An 18,076-nucleotide genomic window follows, 5' to 3' on the forward strand; every position below is an offset into this window, starting at 1 on the left:
GTTGAATCCAATACTCAGAACTTATGAGCACTCATGAGTGTTGTAGCACCACTTTGTCCACCAACTTGGACCTCTACAAACCAACCCATGACAGTATTGATTCATATCTACTTCCAACATATGACCGACTGTGGATGGTTTGAATAACTTAATCATTCAGGAAGAGCGACTTATTTATTCTGGAAGTCAAAACATGCAAAGTGAAACACAAGAATAAATGAATCAAATATGGTATCAAACCCTATGAATATAAATATACACTTTTATTTATCACCATATTGATTACTCATTATTCATTGTTTCGGTTTTATCAACTTTATACTTGAATTTAAAACAATAGTTGTCCCATGCTCCAAGCATGTACACTATGTTTTCTAAACACTAGTCATGCCATACACCAAGTATACATACTATGTTTGTCTATGATCTTTACTTTGTAAAATAGATCAATTGAACATCACTCCAATGATCCTCTTTTCACAATCCCAAATCCTTACTGCAAATGCAAGAATTCCAAATTCATGCCATTTACTGAAATCTGTTAGATTCTAAACTTATATGCATTGATCCTCTTAATGATTATGCACAAAGTCAGAAAGACTTGACAACAATCATTACAGAGCATTCCAAAGGAGATCAGCTCCTTGGAAACATCCTTCTTTCATTAAGTTTCCTAATCTTACACAGATTGAATAATTTCTAACTTTGAAACATTTCCATATTCCATTTTGACTATCACTTTTGAACAAGAGTTGCCTCCTTACAGATTATGTCAATATGGTCCTTCCTGAATTAACATTATACTTCCAACTATCCTTGAGCAACCAATCTTTGGTAAACCTTAGATTGTCCTCGACAATTCCTTAATCATTTTAGTCATATCCAATTCTAGACCTTTTCCCTTTATAATGCCCCAGGCATTTGGAAAATTTTAGAAAGGATGAATATAGCACATGTAATCGATCCTATATCCGAAGCATATGGGACACGATTCATGATGTCTCACATAAAGACTAAACCAGTCTTTTGCTATAATATTTCCATTTCAATTTGCCAAGTTCTCAAAATTCAGATTATGAAAAGGGATGTCGTAATCATAATCGAATTTTAGATCGCAAATAATGGACCCATATATAGAATTTCCTTATGTTGAGCTATTCCAACATGAAATTCATATATATATATATATATCCTTGATTAAATACGATTAAAATCTCAATCTAAGCTTTTTAGAATTGAAATGAAGTATAATTTCCTCTCCCTTAATTATAGCAAAACAACTTTTTCAACCCCTGCAACCTCACGAATTGAAACTTTTGTTTTCTATAATTAACATTGCTAACTTGCAACCTTTGTCATAATTATCATGCTCCCACTAACATGATGATTATTAGCATAACACTTATGCTCCCACTAGCTTTGACATGTACTCAGAAATCAGCTGACTTTCTTACCAAAGTTCAGATTTCTGATACTAGATTGTTTTGATAAAACTTTATCAAAATCATACACCTCTCTTAGATAGCTCACATGTGTGTCTAAATAATTTTAGAACTATGAAAAGGGATGCCGTAATCATAGTCTCAATTGTTTAGACCTTTGCTACTTCTCACAAGTCCATGTTAGTGTGCCGGTAAACCACACACGCTCCACTAACGACTTTGAGAATGCAAATATCACAATTGCTATCTAGCTAAAATCTACTTAGTGAAAGTGTTTCCTCACCATCATTTTCATGAATCGGAGAGAAACCTTATGACACTTAGATTTAATAGTGTATGTGTTCTTATCCATGTGAATTTGTCAAAACCATAATCACAAGACAAGGTTAGTGACAAATCCAAACTCATATTGATTAAACTTGTGCAATCTTAAATTCTTGCCATTTGGTAGCTCAGGTGCCTGCCATTGCTTCCAAGTAGTTGTGCAACCAATTGAGAACTCTCAGAACTCCTATGCAAAGCCAACTTGAATAGGCACAAAAATTTCAACACGATAGGTTATAAACCTCAAGTCGTGTGCTAGTGAAGGACTTTAGGTTTTATTCTTGATTAAGTCTTGAAACTTTCAAGAGCTTTAAGACTCCCACTGTCCTCTTGACATATAAGATTCCCTTGTCAAATATTCAAGAGATAGTGCGGATTCTTTATCAAGACTAACACTTTACACAATTGGCCTAAGTTGGTCTCTGTTTTATCCAAAACATCACAACTTACGAATTTCAAATGTACAAGAGTAGATAACCTTTTACTCTTACATTTGACTACTGTTAACAAACCCTCTTTAAGATGTCACTCAAGTTACAATCTTGGAGTATGACTCTAAGAATAGTTTTGGAACGAAGTATGACTCATCTTTTTGATTTAACCATTTCAACAATTCATGACTCCTCTTCTTAGTCATAAGAATGCACTAAGATGACTTTAGAGGACCAATTGTGATATTTTATCTTAATGATTAAGATGATCATAAACATGATACTAAAGTACTCTCCCATCTTTTCAGATTTGAGAAACTTTTATCTTTCTGCCATACTTTGATTCTTCTTATTCGTTCTGTCTCACATTGAAACTTCTCCAATGCTACAGACTTATACTTAAACTTATAAGTATAACCATATTTACTGAACTTAAGTAAATCATGACGAATAGTCTTCTTGATCTTTTGTGGTGGACTTGACCAGTGCACAAGAATGTGTACTAGATCCCTTAGTCCTTTTCTTATTCACATAAGGAATTAGTCTTAATTTTCCAAGGTGAAAGTTCTCATTCATCATACTATCCAACTTGCATGATTCCAAGTTTCAGTCCAATTGAACCTTGGGCGATGAGAATCTTTCCTTATTTGGTAATATTAGACACTACCACAACCGAAAGAATCAAATCCATTTTTCCAATATTGCTATCAATGGAATCTTATAAGCAACAACTTTTCACAAATGCCATTGTAAGGATACTTAAAATAAATAAAATCAAAACATTTTTCTTTTATTTTAAAACTTTGCGGAAAAACTTATCCTTACAATCCATATGAAAACCTTGTTGTTTTCTATTCCTAAGCAATATAAATATCATAACTCTTAAGTAATAGCCCAAAATTCTGATCACCGAACCGTGCGATTGAAATCCATCTTCGCGATCAGAATCAGCATGTACTTAATAGAGTTAGACAATGGACTTTAGCTGAGGTAGAGCCAAACTTATTGACTTTAACATCCTTAGGTAAATTTGGCAGCTTCGTAACCAATGCCCCTTCCTTTGGCAATAGTTACCTATGGACCCTTGATAATGGGACTATCTCAGACTTCACCTCTCTCTTTACCTTTGGGTCAACCGAGTTTACTATGGCCGATCCCTTTCCATTGGGAAGAGAGAGCTTTACTGGATATCCAATGTCATCATTGTCAATGTCCATAGTGTTTTAGGAAGTTGATCTTAGCAAATAGATAAGATCATTAAGGGTCTTGTCTTAGTCTGTTTCATAGGATTCCCAAAAGAACTCACTATGTGACTTAGAAAGTAGTTGAGCCACCAACTTTCTCAAGACTTTGACACCCAACTCTCCCGGCTTGTCAATATGTGACTACATCTCCAAGATGTGATCACACCTAGACCTTGCCTTGCCAATAGGGCTTGAGTGACCTTAAACTTTTTAGGAACTTGTGGGTTAGGGAGAATAATTGGAGGAGGTGAAAGAAGTATGATATCCAATGGGACATCATCTTCATTTAGGAAAGCTTGTTTCAAGAGATTTAGGAAGATCATAAATGTCTAGACCAGACATCTTTTTGGGAGATATTCAAGATAGTTGATTTAAAGTCCTTAATATGACACCCAATATGAAATATTAAGGCTAGGACCCAACAAACTATTTTATAACTTAGAAGAGGGATGCCGTAATCCAAGCTATAAAATATTTGAAGGTAGGTGAATGACGATTCACCAATTTCCACCATGAAAAACGAAATAATTTATTAGGTTTTAATTGGATTTGAAAGTCCTAGATCTTTGAGATTCATTGAACTGTTCAAAGGCATGTTTCAATCTCGAGTGTGCCCTTCAGGTTTTGTGATTGGGATGCCGAGGATCACAAAACAAGGTGTGAATAACCATGCAAATATACTTGGTACCCTTAATATTTACCCCTTAATCAGTGTGCCGGTTAACCACACACGCTCCACCGATACTATGATAAATATTAAGTTACCCTTTGCCTACCTTGTTAAGTCTAGGTTAGTGTGCCGGTTAACCACACACGCTCCACTAACGACTTAAGCAAAGTGCAAAGTGTAATTTCATGGGTTAGCACCAAATTCACATTTTCCTAAGTAACTAAGATTGGGTATTAATAAGAGTTTAGTTACTTAGTATTTATCATTAATACTTTTAATGAAAGGAGAATTATAGTCCTTGTCCTTCCCGTTCGGCTAACGACCCTCCACCAGTCAAGGAAGCGGTGGGTGAGAGTGGACACCCATTAAACTGCCATTTTATAGGCAGTAACCTTATACCCCCCTTATAGACCGGCTTCGTGAATGAGGCCTACTAACGGTAAGACTAACTTTACTCTTATACATATATATAAATATTATTAACTTATAATATTATAAAGTATAAGGGTTGAATTTTAACTTTTAAAATTCTAAGGACTAACTTGGAATTAAAGTATTCATAAGTGAAAAATTTTCAAATTCCAAAACTTGAGGGCAAGTTTTGAAACTATTCAAAACTAATTAATTCCATAACTTATGAGTTTAAAGTAGTTTTAATTAAAAAAAAAAACTCTTCAAGTTCCATAACTTGAGGACAAGTTATGGAAGACTTTAAACTAATTAATAAAAAAATAACTTTTTTTTATTGTAACTTATGGAACTAATTAATGTTACACTTTTTTTTAATTTAATGAAGAGACTCTTCATTTTGTAACCTTTGCCAACTTTTATGAGTTTTATGATTCTTAAATGTGACTTTTCATATAACTTGAGGACAAGTTACAAAAACACACTTTGGAATCAACTCTTAGATTAAAATGGATTGAAAACAACTATTTCACACAACTTTTCTATTAATCTAAGAACCTCATAAGAACAAGATAATTCAAATCATCAATCTTCAAGAAATTAGCATGAACATACAAACTAATACAAATCTTGAAATTATGACAATTATCTTAGAAATTGGATTAGCATGAACATTACCACATCAAAAACAAGTTTATAAGTCCAAAAACATCTTAGGGTAATGTTCCTAGTCCAATTCCAGCCAAAACAATCGAATATATGCATCCAACTCGAATTTTCAGCTACTTTTGCAAGTATAACAAGAAAACAAGCCTAGGCTCTGATACCACTGTTGGGTTATGAGCATTCTAACACTCCTATGTGTACATGCAACCCTAAATACCTTGGATCTATGTTTTCTCTATTATACATACAATTATGAACATCCAAGGTATTATCCTAATCTAGCATACAAAATAATAAATATAACAAGATAGAATACATACCTCTTTGATGTAGAATGTCTTCATGAAGCTTGAGTGCCTAGTGCCCCAAGTGTGACACCTCAAATGGTTCACACAACACCAAATACACTTGGAATAACTTGAGAGAAACTTGAACGCTCCTTGAAATCGTCTAGCCCTCACACTCACACATTAGTGCACGATTTCTTGAGCCATGGGATTCTTTTATATGGTGGCTATTAGGGTTACACCATGTAACTCATAACTTTACCCATTCCTTATGCTCCATGGATTTTAACCTCCATGGAGTATCCATGGGTCACCCCATGGACTTAGTCCAACATAAGGAATCTTGGATCACAAGCCCACATATATAAGAATGAATGATTTACACAATCAACCCATATATTTAATTAGTCTCCTTTTGATCACTTAATTAATTCCAAATTAATTCTTGATAAATACTAATTAAATAACCTTATTAATATATTAGAACTTATAATATATTAACCAACCTTAAGTGTTATTTCTCTCATTATAGTCTATCCAAATGCATGATGCCATGCAACCCAAATGGACCATGCCGGGTCGGGTCAAGTCTTACCAATTATAGTTATGGACTTAGACATTAATCCAACAGCATGTACACCATAGGAGTGTTAGAATGCTCAAAACCCAACATAACTTCCACCGATGGAAACATTTCCATATGCCCATTTTGACTATCACTTGTGAACAAGAGTTGTCTCTTTTCAGAGTATGTCAATATGGTCCTTTCCAAAGTTTAACATTATACTTCCAACTGTCCCTGAGCAACCAATCTTTAGAAAACTTTAGATTGTCCTCGACAATTGCTTAATCATTTTAGTCATATCCACTTCTAATCCTTTTCCCTCTTAATGCCCCAGGCATTTGAAAAATTTAGAATGGATGAATATTATAGCACATGTAATCGATCCTATACCCGAAGCATATCGGACACGACTTACATAAAGACATGATACTTTACCTATCCTTTTATTTGCCATTTTATTTTCCATGTTTTCACAATTCAGATTATGAAAAAGGATGCTGTAATCATAATCGAATTTTAGAACACAAATAATGTTCCCATATTTTAGAACATTCATATATATATATATATATATATATATATATATATATATATATATATATATATATATATATATATATATATATATATATATATATATATATATGTGTGTGTGTGTGTGTGTGTGTGTGTTACATCCCCTAATTTATAGGCCAGAAAAGACCGATTTAATTTTTGCTTTTTAAAATAAAATCAGAGAAATCGTTTTAAAAGATGTTGTCGAATTGGTCCCCAATACAAAATATGATAAAAGTTTGTCAAAACCTTTCTTTAAGAAATATATAATTTCATTTCATATCGAAACCTTGGGATGTCATGTTCCGATACAGATCAAAAGCATAAACAATACATTATAAGCCTTTTAACAGTTATTTACAACTACTGTCCTATAATCCAAAATCTCTCATCGTCCTCCGACTATGCTCGGGGTCTACTACCTGTAACATAAAAATCTGAGTGGGTCAGGCTTGGGAGCCTGGTGAGCATATAGGGTTTTGAACCCACAGTAATAATAAACTTATTAAGTTCACTAATCAACAATAACCCTGATTACCCGTTCCCGTTATCGTCACTTTACGTCCCTAAACACTTTTCACAAGGGACCTAGCCTAGAGAATATCATCAGGATGGACACTACTGCTAAGGGGTTTCCTCATCCATACATGTCCTAAAGGCAACCATGAGGGGGATGGAGTACAGCGAATGAACACTCTAATTCATTACACCTACAGGTTGCGGGCCTGCAGTGTTCCACTGGACTGTCTAGAAAGTTCGTGGTCGTCATCCAAACTCCGCTAGATGACTGGATCTCAAATCACATCGAGGCCTCTCATCACTTTTATTTTATCACACATCACTATATACCCATGTTCTACCCAACATATTTGTAGATAAAAATACTTATACAATTTAAAACTTGTATAAAACATCAACTCAACAGTCACCTCAAATAAACAATTAATATATTTTCACATAGCACGTATTATAAGGTAAATACTTCATATCTATGTGTAAAATGAAAGTGACTATACACTCACTTGTTTTGATGAAAATCGGGCAACAATTCGTTTCCTAAAACGTTCGTTTCTAATAAAACCAGGAGTTTTATTCAGAAACCGGGCTCTGCGAGGGTCGGGCTTCGAAACCGAAAAGATAAATTTTCCGGGCTTCTCGGGCTCTTCGTGGCGTATTCCGGGGGTTATAATTGATATCGGGGCTTTGGGGGATGTTAAGATGAAGAAAATATGGAAAAATGGGCTAAAAGTGGCAAATTATCAAAACTACCCGAGAAGGCTCGCATGACCCTTCTATTTATAGGTGTCCGAAGTCGGTCTTAGAAGGGGGGGAGTCAGCATGCGAGGAAAGCTGGAATCAGGAGCGAAGGCCACACGGCAGCAGCTGGGCGAGGGTGCGCATGTGCTCGCACGTGATCTGCGCATGCGAAGCCTCGGTGTCGTCTCTTGATTGGACCGCGGCCTAGGGTCCGAAGTAGGGGTTCGTGGCTCTCTCGCGAAGGCTCAGACATGTGCTAGGGGGTACGTGTTGCCTTCTCAATGGACCACTTCGGATCAGCTCACGAGATCGGATGACTCAGCAGCTCGGACATGTGGCCCGCATGACTCACCAATTTCGGACACGTGGCACGATCTAAGCAAGGGTGACGTGGCAAAAACGTGACTATGCGAATTTTCTCGATTTTTGTGCAAAAACTTCTAAAATCCATAACTTTCGCATACGAGCTCCGTTTTTTACGTTCTTTATATGCACGTGTAGGTAAAATTACGCTCTACAACTTTCGTTTAGACTTCGTCGGCTAATTTCGAATTTAATTTTTATATTATTATTTTTAACAGACCGGGACAGGAAATCCGTTAAAAATTTATAACTTCTACATCCGACGTCCGTTTTCGTCAGACTTTTTACCGTTGAGCTACTAATGACGAGACCTTCGATTCTCGTTTAGGTTGTGTCGGCTAAAAATCACTCGATCTAAAATTCGAGTTTTTAGCTGTTTACTACTAAGCTGAAACTTCGAAAAATCATAACTTCTTCATACAAAGTCAGATTTGGGTGTTCTTTGTCGCGAAACTTCGACATGTCATAACTTCTTCGTTATAACTCGGATTTCGGCATTCTTTATATATCTGTAATCCTTGTCACGCCCACTACAAGTTTCTTAATAGATATCGACTTTATCTAAAATTTAATTTTGACGCTCATTTTTATTCTTAATTAATTAAACCCTAATAATTAAGCATAAAACACATAATTCACATAATATTCACATAATTCCTTTTCATTTCTTCAAAATGAGTTACAAAGGTTAACCTAGACTATAATGTCAATATTAATGCCTAGCCTAGAAACACAGGCATTACAATTCTCTCCCCCTTAGGATGATTCCGTCCCCGTAATCACACATCAGCAAACAAATACGGGTAGCGACTCATCATGTCACTCTCCGTTTCCCAAGTGAGATCTGTCCCATTCGTATGTTTCCAACGCACAAGCACTAAATCGACCATCTTGCGTCTCAGCTTCTTAGTATTATGGTCAACGATTGCCTCAGGTTCTTCAATCAACCTCTTGTTTTCATCCAACCTTAACTCAGAAATCGGAATTATGTCGGGCACATCTCCCGTGAACTTTCTCAAATAACACACATGAAAGGTGTTATGAATACCCTCCAGTTCTTCCGGTAATTCTAGCTTGTAAGCTTGATTCCTGATCCTCTGAAGAACTTTAAATGGTCCAATAAACCTTGGGCTCAACTTTCCTCTTTTACCAAATCTTATAAGTCCCTTCCACGGCAAGACTTTAAGTAAAATCGAATCTCCAACTTCGAAGGATATCGGTTGTCTTTTCTTGTCAGCATAACTCTTTTGTCGATCTTGAGCCGCTAACATCCTTTCCCTTATCACTTTCAACTTTTCAGTAGTTTGATGGACTATCTCAGGTCCCATAAACTGCTTTTCCCCAGCTTCCAGCCAGCATGATGGCGTTCGACACTTTTCCCCATACAAAGCGTGATAAGGTGTCATCTTGATGCTTGAGTGGAAACTATTATTATAGGAAAATTCTACTAGAGGTAAGTGTTCATCCCAATTACCTTGGAATTCTAGGGTACATGCTCTCAGCATATCCTCCAATGTTTGAATCGTTCGTTCGCTCTGACCATCAGTTTGCGGATGGTAAGCTGTACTCAAACACAACTTGGTACCTAATTCCTCTTGTAGACTCCTCCAAAACCATGAGGTAAAACGGCTGTCACGATCGGATATGATCGTTAACGGAACACCGTGTAGCCTCACAATTTCCTTCACATAAGAATTCGCAAGTTTATCCATAGACCATTTCTCGTTAGCGGCTATGAAATGCGCACTCTTAGTGAAGCGATCAACGACCACCCAAATCATGTCGTGACCGTTCCTTGTTCTGGGCAGTTTAGTCACAAAATCCATGGTAATATCTTCCCATTTACCCATGGGTACATGTAAAGGTTCTAAACTCTCATACGGTTTCTGATGTTGTGCCTTAACCCTAGCACAAGTTACAGACTCGGCCACATACTTAGCAACATCGAGCTTCATCGTCGGCCACCAGTAATAGGGTTTTAGGTCCCTATACATTTTCGTACTGCCGGGATGAATCGAGTACATGGTTTTGTGAGCTTCTTCCATCAGAAGACCTCTTACTCCTCCCGTCTTAGGTACCCAAATCCTATCTTTGAATACCTTCAATCCCTGACCGTTTGTATCAAACACCAACATTTTTCCCAAACGTTCCTCGTTTCGGTCATTCTTTTCTAAAGCTTCCTCCTGAGCTTTCTTTATACTTTCCATAATTGTCGAGACGACTTCAATTCTCAACGCTCTTGGCCTTCTCTTTTCAAGATTTACCTTCCGACTGAGAGCATCAGCAACAACATTTGCTTTACCAGGGTGGTAAAGTATCTCACAGTCATAGTCCTTGAGTAGTTCTAGCCAGCGTCGCTGTCTCATGTTCAATTCCTTCTGATTAAAGAGATATTGAAGACTCTTATGATCAGTGAAAAGTTTACACTTAGTACCATAAAGATAATGCCTCCATATCTTTAAGGTGAATACTACCGCTGCCAACTCCAGATCATGAGTGGGGTAGTTCTTTTCATGCTCTTTCAATTGCCTCGAGGCATACGCTATCACTTTATCCCTTTGGGTCAGAACACATCCTAACCCAACTCCAGAGGCATCACTATAGACTGCGAAGTCATCAACTCCTTCAGGTAACAAAAGAATAGGTGCTTCACACAATATCATCTTCAACTTCTCAAAGTCTTCCTTATGCTTCTCATTCCAAGCATAAGTAGCTCCTTTGTGGGTCAAAGCTGTTAATGGAGTAGCGATCGAAGAAAAGCTTTGGATAAATCTTCGATAATATCCAGCTAATCCTAAAAAGCTTCTAATCTCCGTAGACTTTTTGGTTGTTCCCACTTCATCACAACTTCAATCTTTGCTGGGTCAACCATTATTCCTTCTTGGTTAACCACATGACCTAAAAATTGGACTTCTTGAATCCAAAATTCACATTTTAAGAACTTTGCATACAACATCTCCTTTTTCAGAACTTCCAGCACTTCACGCAGATGCTTTTCATGCTCCTGCTTGCTTTTTGAATAGATCAAGATATCGTCTATGAATACTATCACGCATTTATCAAGGTATGGTTTACAAACCCTGTTCATTAAATCCATGAAAGCTGCTGGGGAATTGGTTAATCCGAACGACATAACCAAAAATTCATAGTGTCCATATCTTGTTCTGAACACAGTCTTTTCGATATCCTTCTCCCTCACCTTCAGTTGATGGTATCCCGACCTAAGATCGATCTTCGAGTAATAGCTCGAACCTTGCAACTGGTCGAACAGGTCATCGATCCTCGGTAACGGGTACTTGTTCTTTATCGTCGCTTTATTCAGCTCTCTGTAATCGATGCACATTCTCATGCTCCCGTCTTTCTTCTTTACAAACAACACAGGGGCTCCCCAGGGTGATGAACTAGGTCGAATGAAACCTTTGTCCAATAACTCCTGAAGTTGTGTCATAAGTTCTTTCATCTCGGTTGGTGCTAATCGATACGGTGATTTTGCTATCGGCGTCGTTCCTGGTAACAAGTCGATACGAAATTCTACTTGTCGATCAAGGGGCAATCCGGGAAGATCTTCGGGAAAGACTTCCGGATAATCACACACCACCGAAATATTCTGCACCTCCTTCTTCTCCTTCTTAGCATCGATCACGAACGCTAGATATGATGTACATCCCTTGGCCAAACACTTTCTGGCTTTCATTAGGGAAATGATTCCAGAGTTTACTCTGTGTTTGTCTCCATACACCATAAACGACTCTCTCCCTGGCAGGTTTACTTTTACTATCTTCTTCCTACACAATATTTCGGCGTCATTGGCGCTAAGCCAATCCATTCCTAAAACTATGTCGAATCCATTTAACTCGATAGGCAATAATTCCTCGTGGAACTTATTCCCATCCAAGTCAATGAGGATGTTTTTCATACGATGGCTAACAGGTACAAACTTGCCACTAGCAATTTCGACTAATAAGGCATTAACTAGTCTATCTACAGGCAAAGCTAGTTTTCTACCAAATTCATGCGATATAAAGGAGTAATTGGCTCCAGAATCAAACAAAATTTGGGCAGGCAATTCGTTTACGAGAAAGGTAGCTGAAGCGACATCGACTTCTTCTTTTGCAGCTTCAAGGGTCATCTGAAATGCTCTCGCCTTCGTCTTTGGTGGTAGATTGGGCTTTGCTGCATCCTTCCTCTTTGGATAGTCTTTAACAACATGCCCTACTTCATGGCACTCAAAACATACCCTCTTGTCGGACGGACACACGTTGGCATAATGCCCAGTCTTTCCAGATTTGAAACAAGTCACCTCCTCACTATATTTCCCAAAGTGCTTTTTCTTGCACTTCTCACACCATTTCACTTTACCTCCTCCTCCAAACTTCTTGGACTTAGAAAATTTGCTTCTCTTGTTGGAACCTGAAGTTCCTTCAAATTTTCTATTTTCACCAACCTCTGCCCTCTCCAGACCCTTCTCTCTGATCTGAACCTCAACATTCTTAGCAGCCCAGATGGCGGCTTTCAAAGTGGTTGCTTGCTTAACTATCGGACCAAAGTCCGCTGGTAATCCGAGGGCAAACTTGTTGACCTTAGAAAGTTCAGTTGGAACTAGGTAAGGAACAAGCTTCAACTTTTCTGTAAAACTAGCAGCGTATTCAGTAACGCTCATCTTTCCCTTCTTTAAATTCTGGAACTCATTATTAATTTCCAGAAGGTCCTGCTCAGAGCAGTACTGCAATTTCAGTTGTACCACAAAATCTTCCCAAGACATCTTACTAGCTTCTCCCTTGGGCATCGAATCAGCTAGTAACTTCCACCAGCTCAACACACCATACTTTAACAGAGGAATTGCAAGTACGGTCTTTTGTTTGTTGCTGCACTCACAGCTTTCAAACATCGTCTCCATTTCGGAGATCCAAATCATGACTTCCACCGGTGTCGGACTCCAGATAGACACGGTGGTTTAGATGCCATGAAATCTTTGTATTTGCATCCGCGTCCATCAACTCCTCCATCCTGGTTGTTTTGTCTAACTATCGGTGGGTTGGCTTGACCAAGAGTCCCACTGTAGTTCCCTCCTACTAATTGCCCTTCATTCAATACGGGCTGTTCAACAGGTATCGTAGTCTCTTCCCTATGCTGTTGTAGTAATCGCCTTGTCTCCTCCATCTGGCGATCTAACATCATCTGCATCATTGCTTGTACCCAAGCCATCGTCATTGGCTCAGGTGCAGCTCCTAGAACAGGTACTTGCTCAACTACTTGAGGTTGTGGCTGTTGATCCTAATTTCTGTTGGCATTTGCAACTCCACTACGAGTTCTTTCCATTACAATCTATATACCGAATAAGGCGAATTTAGGTCTTTATCCTTGTTAGACATTTCAATTCCCTTATCACTCCGAAACGTTTACATGTTAGTTCTAATCTCGTAATCATACGCTTACAATCCTACATACATAAGGTTTCCAGATCCGGTCGGCAGCAGACCATAGATCCGAACAAATAATGGTACACATGGCAAACATATAACATTTAGCACATAAAAGCATTTTAGGCACCTTTCCTAAAATAAACTAGTGCTCATGTCTAAAATATGGTAGACACTCATCTCACAATCATCACTTAGCATTCTAAGTTTAAGTCTAGAAATCCTATAATTTCTTAGTTCGCTTAAACTAATGCTCTGATACCAACTGTGACATCCCCTAATTTCTCGGCCAAAAAAGACCGATTTAATTTTTGCTTTTTAAAATAAAATCAGATAAATCTTTTTAAAAGATGTTGTCGAATTGGTCCCCAATACAAAATATGATAAAAGTTTGTCAAAACCTTTCTTTAAGAAATATATAATTTCATTTCATATCAAAACCTCGGGATGTCATGTTCCGATACAGATCAAAAGCATAAACAAGACATTACAAGCCTTTTAACAGTTATTTACGACTACTGGCCTATAATCCAAAATCTCTCATCGTCCTCCGACTATGCTCGGGGTCCACTACCTGTAACATAAAAAGCTGAGTGGGTCAGGCTTGGGATCCTGGTGAGCATATAGGGTTTTCAAGCCACAGTAATAATAAACTTATTAAGTTCACCAATCAACAATAACCCTGATTACCCGTTCCCGTTATCATCACTTTACGTCCCTAAACACTTTTCACAAGGGACCTAGCCTAAAGAATATCATCAGGATGGACACTACTGCTAAGGGGTTTCCTCATCCATACATGTCCTAAAGGCAACCATGAGGGGGATGGAGTACAGCGAATGAACACTCTATTTCATTACACCTACAGGTTGCGGGCCTGCCAGTGTTCCACTGGACTGTCTAGAAAGTCTGTGGTCGTCATCCAAACTCCGCTAGATGACTGGATCTCAAATCACATCGAGGCCTTTCATCACTTTTATTTTATCACACATCACTATATACCCATGTTCAACCCAACATATTTGTAGATAAAAATACTTATACAATTTAAAACTTGTATAAAACATCAACTCAACAGTCACCTCAAATAAACAATTAATATATTTTCACATAGCACGTATTATAAGGTAAATACTTCATATCTATGTGTAAAATGAAAGTGACCATACACTCACTTGTTTTGATGAAAATCGGGCAGCAATTTGTTTCCTAAAACGTTCGTTTCTAATAAAACCGGGAGTTTTATTCAGAAACCGGGCTCTGCGAGGGTCGGGCTTCGAAACCGAAAAGATAAATTTTCCAGGCTTCTCGGGCTCTTCGTGGCGTATTCCGAGGGTTATAATCGATACTGGGGCTTTGGGGGATGTTAAGATGAAGAAAATATGGAAAAAGGGGCTAAACGTGGCAAATTATCAAAACTACCCGAGAAGGCTCGCATGACCCTTCTATTTATAGGGGTCCGAAGTCGGTCTTAAAAGGGGGGGAGTCAGCATGCGAGGAAAGCTGGCATCAGGAGCGAAGGCCACGCGGCAGCAGCTGGGCGAGGGTGCGCATGTGCTCGCACGTGATCTGCAAAGCCTCGGTGTCGTCTCCTGATTGGACCGCGATGTAGGGTCCGAAGTAGGGGTTCGTGGCTCTCTCGCGAAGGCTCGGACATGTGCTAGGGGGTACGTGTTGCCTTCTCAATGGACCACTTCGGATCAGCTCATGAGATCGGATGACTCAGCAGCTCGGACACCTGGCTCGCATGACTCACCAATTTCGGACACGTGGCACGATCTAAGCGAGGGTGACGTGGCAAAAACGTGACTATGCGAATTTTCTCGATTTTTGTGCAAAAACTTCTAAAATCCATAACTTTCGCATACGAGCTCCGTTTTTGACGTTCTTTATATGCACGCGTAGGTAAAATTATGCTAAACAACTTTACTTTAGACTTCGTCAGCTAATTTTGATTTTAATTTTTATATTATTATTTTTAACAGACCGGGACAGGAAATCCGTTAAAAATTTATAACTTCTTCATCCGACGTCCATTTTCGTCAGACTTTTTACCGTTGAGCTACTAATGACGAGTCATTCGATTCTCGTTTAGGTTGTGTCGGCTAAGAATCACTCGATCTAAAATTCGAGTTTTTAGTAGTCTACTGCTAAGCTGAAACTTCGAAAAATCATAACTTCTTCATACGAAGTCAGATTTGGGTGTTCTTTTTATCAAAGTCATACACCTTCCCTTAGATAACTCATATGTGTGTCTAAACAATTTCAGAACTATGAAAAGGGATGTCGTAATCATAGTCTCAATTGTTTAGACCTTTTCCATTCCTTACAAGTCCATGTTAGTGTGCCAGTTAACCACACACGCTCCACTAACGACTTTGAGAATGCAAATATCACAATTACTATCTACTTAAAATCTACTTAGTGAAAGGGTTTCCTCACCATCATTTTCATGAATCGAAGAGAAACCTTATGACACTTAGATTTTTTTATGATTAGGTGTATGTGTTCCTAACCACGTGAATTTGTCATAACCAAATTCACAAGACAAGGTTAGTGACAAATCCAAACTCATATGGACTGAACTTGCTTAATCTTAATTTCTTGCCAATTGGTAGCATAATTCCCACCATTGCTTTCGGGTTGTTATGCAAACAATTAAGAACTCATAGAACTCACAAGCATAGTCAACTTTACGAAATGGCACAGAAACAAGAATATGTCAACACAATGGATTACAACCTCAAGTTGTGTGCTAGTGATTAAACAATAGGTTTCATTCTTGATTAGTTTTTGAAACTATCTCAAGATCATTTAAGACTCCCACTGTCCTCTTGACATATAAGATTCTTTTGTCAAGAACCATTCCTTGACAAAAAAAATATATTCAAGAGTTAGTGCGGGTTCTTATCAAGTTAAACACTTCATACAATTGGTCTTAGTTGGTCTTTGTTTTATCCAAAACATCACAACTAACCAACTTCAAATGTACAAGAATAGGAAACATATTACTCTACATTTGACAAGTGTTATAATTTTTCTAAAGATTATGTCACTCAAGTTACAATCTTGGAGTATGACTCTAAGATTTGATTTTGGAACGAAGTATGATTTATCTTTTGATTTAACCATTTCAACAATTCATGATTCCTCTCCTTAGTCAAACATATGCACTAAGGTGTCCTTAGAGGATCAATTGTGATATGGTTTCATAATCACCAAGATAATCATTAACCAAGATACTTAAGCACTCTCCCATCTTTTCAGATTGGAGAAACTTTTATCTTTCTGCCTAATTTGATTCTTCTTATTCATTCCGCCAATCATTGAAACTTTTCCAATGATTCAGAATTACACTTCAACTTGCAAGCATAACCATATTTACTAAACTTTAGTAATGTAACGTCCCGATTCTCAGGTATTTATTTAATGTGTGAGTTCTTGATTTCAAGGGCTACTCGACGAGTTGGTTGCCCTACTCGTCGAGTAGCAGCGGGTTGGTCCGCGTATTTTAATGACCTACTCGCCGAGTCCAAGAAGGGACTCGACGAGTAGGAGCTGGAAGATGAAACCCTAAATCTCGGGGTTTTGCACCCTATTTAAAGGACCATTGGCCTCCCCCAGCCTCCCTTTTACTGCCTTTTGTCCCTCTCAAACCCTAAATCGTGTGTGTGTATGTGTTCTTTTGGTGTGTTCAAGCTTGGAGGAGGAACTTTGGAGAAGGAAACACTTGGGGAAGCAAGGAAATCAAGGCTAGGAACGCATGGGGAGCTAAGAGATTCATCAGTTGTCACTCTCTGGAAGGTATTAAGATGTTCCTTTAGCTCATCTCTCTTTTAACCTCTTTTGGATGGGTTTTATGAAAGTCTCCCCATGTTTAAGCTAAGATCTGAAGTTGTAACTTCAGATCTGGAGTCCCTTTGACCTCTAGATCCATAAAGTCATTAGCGTTGCCTAGTAGGAGCCTTCCCTCAAGTGTGAGACTTATCTGCAAGCTTAGTTTTTCCATTTAAGGGTCTTAAAGCTTTGCATGCACGTAAAGTTTGCGACTTTACGTGATAAACATGCCCTTGAAGCTTGGATCTCTAATCTGGAACCTTGCCATGGCTTAAAAAGCATCTACATGGATAAAGGTCTGCAAGGACTCGGCGAGTTGAATGAACAACTCGGCGAGCCCGTTGAAGATGGCCATGAACTCGACGAGTTGGATGAACAACTCGGCGAGTCCGTTGAAGATTGCCTTGAACTCGGCGAGTTGTTCGAAGACTCGGCGAGTCGGCTAGGGTTTCTCCCAATTCTTGGACACGTATGAACTCGGCGAGTTAAAGGGGAACTCCACGAGCCAATCAAGGATTTCACGACTTCAGGAACGACTCGACGAGTCGGTGAACTGCACTCGACGAGTCGAGTCAACATGGACTGTTGACTTTGACTGTGGACTTTG

Source organism: Lactuca virosa, chromosome 3 (assembly GCF_052849685.1).
Source record: "Lactuca virosa cultivar CGN04683 chromosome 3, Lactuca_virosa_CGN04683_v6, whole genome shotgun sequence".
Taxonomy (NCBI): Eukaryota; Viridiplantae; Streptophyta; class Magnoliopsida; order Asterales; family Asteraceae; genus Lactuca; species Lactuca virosa.